The sequence below is a fragment of the Spermophilus citellus genome (assembly GCF_964194105.1).
Source record: "Spermophilus citellus genome assembly, chromosome: 3".
Classification (NCBI taxonomy): domain Eukaryota; kingdom Metazoa; phylum Chordata; class Mammalia; order Rodentia; family Sciuridae; genus Spermophilus; species Spermophilus citellus.
In genome coordinates, this window is record NC_138184.1 from 108,002,761 (window position 1) to 108,012,744 (window position 9,984).

At 37.8% G+C, this 9,984-nt stretch overlaps 1 gene segment (V, D, J or C); it reads right to left on the reverse strand.

Moving 5' to 3' along the window:
* Positions 1–4,835: 4,835 nt before the first annotated feature.
* On the reverse strand, positions 4,836–5,338 carry LOC308643398 (putative non-functional immunoglobulin lambda variable 5-48). The segment is given in 2 exons: positions 5,293–5,338; positions 4,836–5,179 (listed from the first exon to the last, which is right to left on the reverse strand).
* Between the last annotated feature and the right edge of the window lie 4,646 nt (positions 5,339–9,984).

The following is a 9,984-nucleotide window of genomic DNA, read 5'->3' on the forward strand; positions in this document are numbered from 1 at the left end:
TGCAAGTTTTACATTTATGTTACATTTGCTTAATGCTCTTGTGAATGATGTATTCTGTCATTCCCTCTACATACCATGCCATTTTATATGTATGATTATTTCTTAAAAGAATATGTCTCTCTTTAGAACAGTGAGAGTCTTCATTGAGGAACCCACTCTCCACTCAGATCACAATTGTGTTCTTCCTGGTCCCTGTGGAAGGAACTATTCAGTTCTTGGTTCCCAACCTGCTGAATCCTCTCCTCTATGTTGTATTTTGATATGATACAAGAACCTTATTCTCAGATTATTCTTCTAGATTCTAAGAATTTCACAGTGGCAGCAGCTTTCTATTATTATTAGCTCAGTTGGGACAGAGGGGAATTTTTCTGTTGGCTTATCAGTGACCATACTTCCAGGCAGATTCCAGTAACATTATTTCCAGTGGGAAACTGAAATCTGTCCAGTGAGCAGCAGAACATACTGTGAGGCTCTCTCAGTTTCTGTACAGTGTGTACCTACAATTCTTTCTGTCTAAAGAATCAAGCTCTGACTTCAGATGTGCTCAGTGTGGAGCAGAGCTCACCACTAGGGAAACAATTTTGTGTGAACAGCCCTCCACTTCCAGGCAATCAGAGAACACAAAAGCAGCCTGCACTAACCATCTCTGCTCTGAGGCCTCACAGGGCTGTGTCTACTATGACCTGGACACTTCTCTTCCTCATGTTCCTCTTCCACAGCACAGGTAGTGCCAAACTTTGAAAACCTAGGGATGTTCCTGGATGGGTCATTCACATCAGCAGAGACCCTTTAGCAGTTAGTTTAATCCTCATTTCTGTCCAAAGAATCATCAGTGTCTGTGTCTACAGGTTCCTTTGCCCAGCCTGACCTGATTATACCACCTTCTCTCTTACTCCTGGAGCATCTTCCAGGTTCATCTGAAACCTGATCAGTAGCTTCAGTATGGGGTGTTTCTCACACTTGGTCTGTTCCCCTTCCTTGACAAAGAACAAAACATGTGTCACTGGATTTAAAATTCAACTTCCTTACTTTGCTCAGATAGCCAGAACACATCAAACTTAAACAGTCTTTTCTCAGGGCTTTTGTTTCATTGATACTTTTAATTATAGTTTTAATTTCTTTGCTGAGCAAATTTCCTATTACTATAGATATATTTTTCTCAAAGACATTTCAAGGAATTGTTTTTGGATCAATTGTGAAAAACTATAATAACCATATTGAGGTTTTCAATGCACAAATAAGGAATATCTGCTACTTTAAGTCGTCTTTAATTTCTCTGGCAGTGCCTTAGAATTTGGTTTAAATACGTTCAGATATTTTCTGATATGCTCTGAATTACTTCGTAGTGATATTACTATAAACTATATTGCTCTTATTTTAAACTTCATCATGCTGTATTGTTAGGATAAAGAACATCATTCCTTTCTGCATGTTGGTATTATTTATTGAAGCTCAGTTTTAAAATTTTAGGTCAGATTCATCACTGAGTCACTCCTAGACCCTGAGCTGGGAATAGCCAAAATGAACCTCTTTAAACTTTCTCCAATTCTAAACTTTCTAAATCAGCCAATTGATTTATGCCAATATAAAAATTAGTAAGTTGAGATTACATGATCAATGAATTGATCTAAAAGTTAAACTGAAATATCTATATGCTGTGTTCATATCTACTTGTCTGGGGGAACTTCAAGTGCTGATTGGAGATCTGGAGAAAGAAGTTATCCCTTGAATTATACCTAATTAGAGGTCCTACTAGCACAAGAAAGCTTTATCACATGGGTCTAGGGCATAGTGTCAGCTTTTCCATATGATAAAATAATAACATTATTCTCAGGCTAGAGCCAGGAGATGAGCTACATTCATGCATTGGCCAATGCATCTTTAGATTCAGAGAAGTGTCAAGGGAAGTTGCAGCCCTATTGTTCAACTGAGTCTGACTTGAAACTCAGGTGGTGCCACAAAGGGCTCAATGGCTTCTGCTGTTATCAATATATCCAGTATTTTCCAACAATGACATGACTGGTCAAATGCAGGTGAATATAGCTGATGTTTCCTATGATACAGACATCTTCTTCACTGAATTAGCACATGCTGTGAAGGGGAACTTACAAACATAGACAGGTAAATGAGGCTAGAATTGGAGTTAAGCTCCTTGCAAGATAAATGCTAAAGGGGACTAACACACGCCCAGGAGGTGAATCTGGACAGTTGAGGCCTGTCCCTACCTATGCAGTAAGAGAAGAACAGCAAGAGAAGAGGAGCTCAGGTAATGATGGAAACATTCCCCCAATCCCTTCAGTGAGGCTGAATTATCCCAGTATTCCTTTCTTTTCCCACTCTCTATCAGAGACTCTTTCTGCAAATATAAAAATCATAATTGCCCCAGTCCCTTGATAAGATAAATGGTACTGCTCAGGGAACTGTGCCAGACCAGAGAGTGTACATCCTCTGAGAGTCCCCATCAGTTGTCACAGGGCACAATTCCAAGTCCAGGTATCATGAGTAAATGGGCCTACTAAGCAGATGGATATGGATTACAGGGCAGCCCTACAGGATCCCCTGCTGGTCACAGGACACATCAAACACTATGACCCAGAAACTTGAAAACCCAACTCTTTTCTCACTATGGAACTTGAGAACTGGGAACTCAACTGGTTTTACAGCTCATCAGGTTACTGTTTCTATTTACAAACCTCTGGTATGATTCTAAGACAATATGATTCTGATTCATACATTTTTACTGTGCTTTCTTACTCTCAAAAGAGTCCTGTCTATGGGATGTGCAAACATATATAAATGATATCATAAAGCTTTAGCTTGCCTGAAAAATATGCTGTACAATTCAAATCTCTTCATGGATATATGTTCCAGAAAATATACATATCTATCATCATATCTAGTTTGAATTAGTTCACTTTGTTTTTGAAAATGGTTTTACATTCACAGGAAAATTGTGTAGAAAAAAATAGAATTCCCATATATACTCTGACTTCCATGTCATTTCTTTTAGATTTTTTCTAAAAAGAGGACTTAATAAATAAATAGTGATCCTATTCTGTTACTCTATATGTGAAGCTTTGTTTTTAGAGGGCAAAATAAATGTAGCTTTTTAGAATAAATTTAAAAATATGCATGCATTTTCCATGTTCCATTCATTCTGAATTCATCAATGGATTTCAACTACTCATATGTCAATTGCTTTGTATTTATATCTTCCATGTTTCAGTGAATTTATCTGTTTTACTTTTTGGTAAAGTGAACAAAACCACAATAGAATGTACCATTTGTAGATGCAGGGTTAATCACACCATGTTCTATAATAACCAAGTCTACACTGGCACATCCATTCTCTATTGATCACTCATTGCTTCAACCAGCCCCTCCATCCAGTACAGAAGTATATTTTATGCAAATGGCAAGCTCACAAACTTCTTTTTCTTTTTCTAAAATTACCCTATGAGAAATTTTTGTGGGATTGTGAATTCAGTGGTTGAATATTAGATTTACTTCTATCCTAGTGAATAATTTAATATCTTTTTTAACATTTTGTTGACGCATAACTCAGTTGATCTTAGATAATTTGAAAGTTACTAGATTTTCATATATTATTCCTTGCTCTGTGGTGCATTGGCTCATGGAATCTGTCCTCTGTGCTCAGACTTATCTCCATTATCCACCTGCTCCTGTGGTTTCTTTACTCAGAACCTAAAGGCACAACAAGTCCTCCTCCATTGTCTCCACATGAACTTAATCTAGTCTTTCCCACTGGTCACCTTCAACAGAACACATTCCTCCATATCTCTCTCCTGTTCTCCAGATCCTGAAGTCAAGTTTCTTATTTAGCACCTCCTCTTCAAACAACTGAAACCAAGAATATCCAGAAATTAACACAAATCAAGACTTTTGCCTCAAATCTATTCTCACCCTTGGGATACCTTTCTAGGTGAATATTCATTTTACAAACACATGTTGACTTTGTCCTTCTTGGCCACCATCTGGCTGTTTAGAAGGCAGTGACAAATGAGAAAAAAAGCCCAAATTCTCAAGGAACCTAGTTTCTAGAAGTGAATCACAATGAATTGTCAAAGAGCAACATAGACATGAGGTTCACACCACCTTGAATTTTATTCATCCTGGGTATTTCCAGTTTATTTCTGACAGCTGAGGACCCCTTGTCTCTCACAGGATGCCAACACTGAGTGTCTGCACACTCTACCTACAGCCTCTCCTCAGTCTACACCACTCCCTCTCCTCTATTAAGTCCCTGAGAGCAGGTTCTCCTGACTGGATTCTATTTGACTTTGCAAACAATTAGATGACAAAATCTTTAAACTTCAGCACCCTCAGTCAGTTATCCCTTGATCTTTTTACTTCCACACCAATCCTATTGAAATCTTGTCTTTATTTAGTTTTATTTTTCCAGAGTATTATGGGCAAGGACTGATGCTGTCCCTGCTGTGAGTTTCTGGAGCTTTTAAGGAAGGTCCTTGGAGTCAGTGTGATATCTAAATGTTGGGAAGGAGGTTCTGGAGTGTAGGATGCACCTTGGCACACTCAAAAACTAAAAAAGACTTCACTGAGAACCACCTTCTGGATATGACAAAATTTCATATCATATACAGGATGCAGGCAAAACACTGTTCAGATTCTAGCTCTAGTTTTTTTTTTTTTTGCATTGGTTTGAGGATTTTTCAGTCTTTATACTTATTTTTGAAACAATGCAAAAGAAGTGCAGTGTGAGAGAGATTAATAATTGTATAGTTTAATGTATTTTAATATCAAAACATGAGTGCATAGGTCAGAGCCTGGGGAAAATTGGTTTTTGTCCCACTTCCCTATTTGCCTGTTTCACTGTGAAAAGCATTATTATGCCACATCCCACAGTAATAGTCAGCCTCATCTTCAAGTTGGAGCCCAGATATCTGCAGAACACCTGCATTGGCTGAGGTATCTTTGGATCCAGAGAAACGACTGGGGACCCCAGAGCCCTGGTGCTTGTTTGACTCTGAGTAATAGCTCAGAAGATACTTGGGAGGACTCCCTGATATCTGCTGGTACCAATTGATCCGATAACTACCAACACTTAAGCCACTTCTCAGAGTGCAGGTGAGTTTGGAAGAAGCTCCCGGAGATGCAGAGAGAGATGGCAGTTGAGTCAGCACAGGCTGGGAGAGGGAACCTATAGAGAAAAATAGAGAAGATAGTGTCCATGGTCAAACTTCTCATAGGTTCATACCTAAAGAGTTGATGCAAACACTGAACCAAAAACTGATTCCTGAAGCGTTTTCCTACCTGTGCAGTGAGAGAGCAACAGGATGAGAAAAGGAGTCCAAGCCATGGTAGGCAAAACTTCTTATGTCCCACAGTGGAGGTGAGCTGCCACAGGTCTCCTTTTCTTTCCCCACTTCTTCAAAGGAGGGGCTGTTCATGCAAATGCTTCCACCCTGACTGCCTCAGGAACCTACCCCAAAACAGCCCTGGGACTAGAACTCAGCTCAAACCACAGACTGAGGAGAATGAAGGTTTGTTTGCCACTTGGGAGAACCTTCGGAGGATGGACTACTAAGACAAGACAAAGTTCCCAGCCCAGGGGACTCTGCTATGCCAGAGTTAACACACTGGTAAGTCCTCTTCAGTTAACACAGGGCCCCTCCTCCAGGCCAGGACTCCTTTGAGTCAATGGTCCTTACTGAGAAGCTGAGTAGGGACCACAGGATAGTCCCACAGTGTCCCCTGCTGGTCACAGGGCATACCTTCCCATGGTCCAACATCTTGAGAGCCCAATAGGTTTCTGTAGCTCATCAGTAACTGTCTATATATGGAAGGTTGGATTCCTAAATGCTGCAATATTGATATGCTCCCATTCCCTCTCCCTCTAAGAAGTTTTTCTGTATTATGGGAAGCACAAAATCATGAACAAATGATAACTTATGGAGTTAAGGTCTCCCATAGAAGAGGGTGCAAACACTATATGACTTCATGGGTATAAAATCTACATTATACATATATTTTTAAAGTTTTTAATTCTTTGTTTATGAAATAAACATATTCCCATGATTGTCACTTAATTGAATTGCATTTTAATCTCCCTCTTTAAGCTCTTTTAACTGTTAAAGTAACTATAATGTTATAAAGCACAGTGACTCTTAAGGCTTGCAGGTGTGGGTCTCCTGTTGTGCCAGATTGTACTAGAATAAAGTCCAACCTGGGACATGCATTCTCGGACATTCTTTAATCAACCTCCTTCAACCACTCCCAATGCAGATACATTTTCTCTATGGACACAAAAGAAACCCATCAATATTTCCTCTCAATTTTTCTAACAAGGGTCTTTGATGGATCGAATAGTTGATTTTTTGGCTCCATTGCCATAAAATGGACAGGGGGGCCCAATGCTCCGGGACCCCAAACCACAAATATATGGAGCACTGGAGGAACCCAGCAACCCCATCAGGGTAGTGCCCAGGACACATTGTTCATCAGATCCTTCATCAGACAAACCAGAGGGAGCGCAGGGTTGGACATTTGTGCCTCCGCCAGATCAGTACTAACTCCAGAGATGGGAGTTCAAATCATTCCTACAGGGGTAAAAAGACCTCTTCCCAAAGGAACAGTAGGCTTATTATTGGGACGCAGCTCTTCTACTCTAAAAGGACATATGATAAGTCCTGGGGTAATTGATCCCGATTATGAAGGTGAAATAAAAATTATAGCCAGTTCTCCAAAGGGTATATCAGTAATTTCACCAGGAGATAGAATAGCACAGTTACTAATAATACCCAGCCTACATGATAAATTTTCCAGTTGTGCTGTAGAAAGAGGTTCCAAGGGATCAGGCTCCACAGGTGTAGATTGGGCTATGATTTCTTTAAATTAGATTCTCGCCCCATGCTAAAACTAAATATTCAAGGACATGAATTTAATGGGCTACTGGATACAGGTGCAGAACTTAGCATCATCTCTCATCAAGAATGGCCAAAACATTGGCCATTACAACAAGCCACTCAAACGCTTCGAGGCCTAGGAGTGGTGACTAATCCCCATAAAAGTGCAATGGTATTAGATTGGAAGGATCCTGAAGGATGTGAAGGAACTATACAGCCATATGTATTGGATCATCTTCCCGTAACTTTATGGGGACGAGATGTCCTAGATCAATTAGGTTTGACATTAACAAATAAAATCAACTAAATACACCCACTATTATGACTAGACAAGGTTTTAGGAAAGGAAAAAGATTAGAAAAACAAGAATAAGGTATAGCAGCACCAATACAAATAGATCAAGGAACAGACAGACATGGGTTGGATTTTCAGAAAGGGCCACTGAGACAATAAAAATTACTTGGAAATCAGAAAGACCAATATGGGTTCCTCAGTGGCCCCTGACTAAAGAAAAGATACAAGCAGCCCATGTCCTGGTCAAACAACAATTAGCGGAAGGACATATACAATCTTATGTATCTCCCCATAATACTCCCATTTTTGTCATCAAAAAGAAATCTGGTAAATGGAGATTATTGCAAGATTTAAGAGCCATTAATAATGAGATGGTTATTATGGGACCTGCTCAATCAGGGATTCCTCTGTCTTCTCTGCCAAAAACCTGGTATGTTTTAGTTATAGATATTAAAGATTGTTTTTTTTTTTCAATTCCAATTCATCCTGAGGATAGTCCAGGTTTTGAATTTACTATCCCTGCAGTGAATCATGAAGGTCCTGATCAGAGATATGAATGGAAAGTACTCCCTCAAGGGATGGCTAACAGCCCAACTATGTGTCAAATTTATGTTAACAAAGTAATCCAGCCACTTAGAAATCAAAATCCTGAACTACAAATATTTCACTATATGGATGATGTATTATTAGCGCACAAAGCTAAAAACACATTGCTAGAATGTTATGCCACACTTACAAACTTATTAAAAATTATAATCTAGAGATAGCAATAGATAAAGTACAATTAAATTTTCCAATTAATTATTTAGGAGTTCTATTATCCTCAAACATGGTCCGTCCACCAAAAATTTAAATACGAGTAAATCAACTCAAATCACTTAACGACTTTCAAAAGTTATTAGGAGACATAAATTGGATAAGGCATTATCTAGGTATACCAACAGGAAAGTTGGGACCTTTATTTGATATCCTAAAAGGTCCATCAGAACCAAATTCACCTCGAATGTTAACGCCTGAAGCAAGAAAGGCATTAAAAATTATTGAAACATATATGGAAAATATGCATTTGGATAGAATTGATATAAGGTTGCCTTTACTATTTATTGTACTACCAACAAAAAATATTCCTACAGGAGTATTTTGGCAAGAAGGTCCATTATTATGGATACATTTATATTATTCTCCTAACACTATTCTTATTAGGTATCCTGAGGCTGTAGGACAATTAATACTCAAAGGAATAAAAGCAGCAAAGGGAGTGTTTGGAATTTCTCCCAATAAAATTATTACTCCATATACTATGAATCAAATTGATGAATTAGCTAATGAGTTAAATACTTGGGCAATAATCATGTGCAAATCTAATGTTTCATTTGATAACCACTTACCATCTAATCCTTTATTGTCTTTTTGGTCATTGCATCCTGTAATTTTTCCAAAAATGACAAGAAAAACACCTATCATGAATGCTCCAAATATATTCACTGATGGGTCAAATAATGGTACAACAGTAAGAGTTACACCTAATCAAACTTTTACATTTTTAGTACCCAAGCAATCAGCTCAAAAGGTAGAGCTTAATGCAGTATTACAAGCTTTTGTGATGTTTAAAGATTCTGTATTTAATTTATTTTCTGATAGTCAGTATATAGTTAATGCTATAGTATCCCTTGAAGATGCTGGTAGGATTTCCCCTTCCTCTACTGTTTTCTCTTTGCTTTCCACTATACAATGTCTAATCTGGGACAGAAAAGATCCATTCTTTATAGGACATATCAGGGCACATACAGGATTGCCTGGAGCCCTTAATTTGAGCAATGATTTAGCAGATAAAACTACACATGACATACATATTTTCTCTACACTAGAAGAAGCTATAAATTTTCATAAAAAGGTCCATGTCAATGCTAATACTTTACAAAAGCATTTTTAAATAACTAAGAAACAAGCTAGATAAATAATAAAACAATGTCAAAATTGTGTGACCTTTTTACCACAAGTTAATCTTGGAGTCAATCCTAGAGGATTGATACCTAACCATATTTGGCAGATGGACGTCACACAATTGCCAGAAATTGGAAAATTAAAATATTTGCATATTACAGTTGATACTTCTTCTGGATTTACTCATATTAGGAAAAATATTCATAAATAACATAAAGTATGTTATGACCAGTGGTCAAATGTATCTCATAATTATTATCCATACTTTTGATTGTGTGTGTGTGATAATACTAAGATAAAGAAGATGATCTGAAATTTAAGTGAAAAAGAAATATAAATGCTAATTTTAATACTTAAAATTCTGATTATGTCAGTTTTTAACTTGTACATTAAAATCCACTGAAAGAAAAAATGACAACTAATTATTCAGATGCAAAAAAACAGTAAAACATGTGGGTTCAAGTATTTATCACAGATGAAAATATAGATGAATTAGGAAATCATAATGTCCAGAAAGTAATCCTAACCTCTGCGATGAGTCCTGTGCTACCTCTGAAGTTCTCTCAGACATTCCCAAGTTACCATAAATCAACAGTTTTTTTTTCCCTAGAATGTCCACTAGACATTGAGGAGCCAAAGGCAAAAGGAGGAATATGAAGCTTAGGAAGAGAGAAAATCTCAGGGTATCAGGAGCTCATGTCAGCAAAGCAAAAGCAGCACCATTGTGGATGTAGTTGATACTGCTTGATCAAGTTAAGAGTTTAAATTGAGTTGTGTATTTTATCACTAAAGTATATATGCTGCACACTGTGTAAAACCATATTTATTAGTCCCATTGAAGTCCCACTGAAGTGTGTCCTGT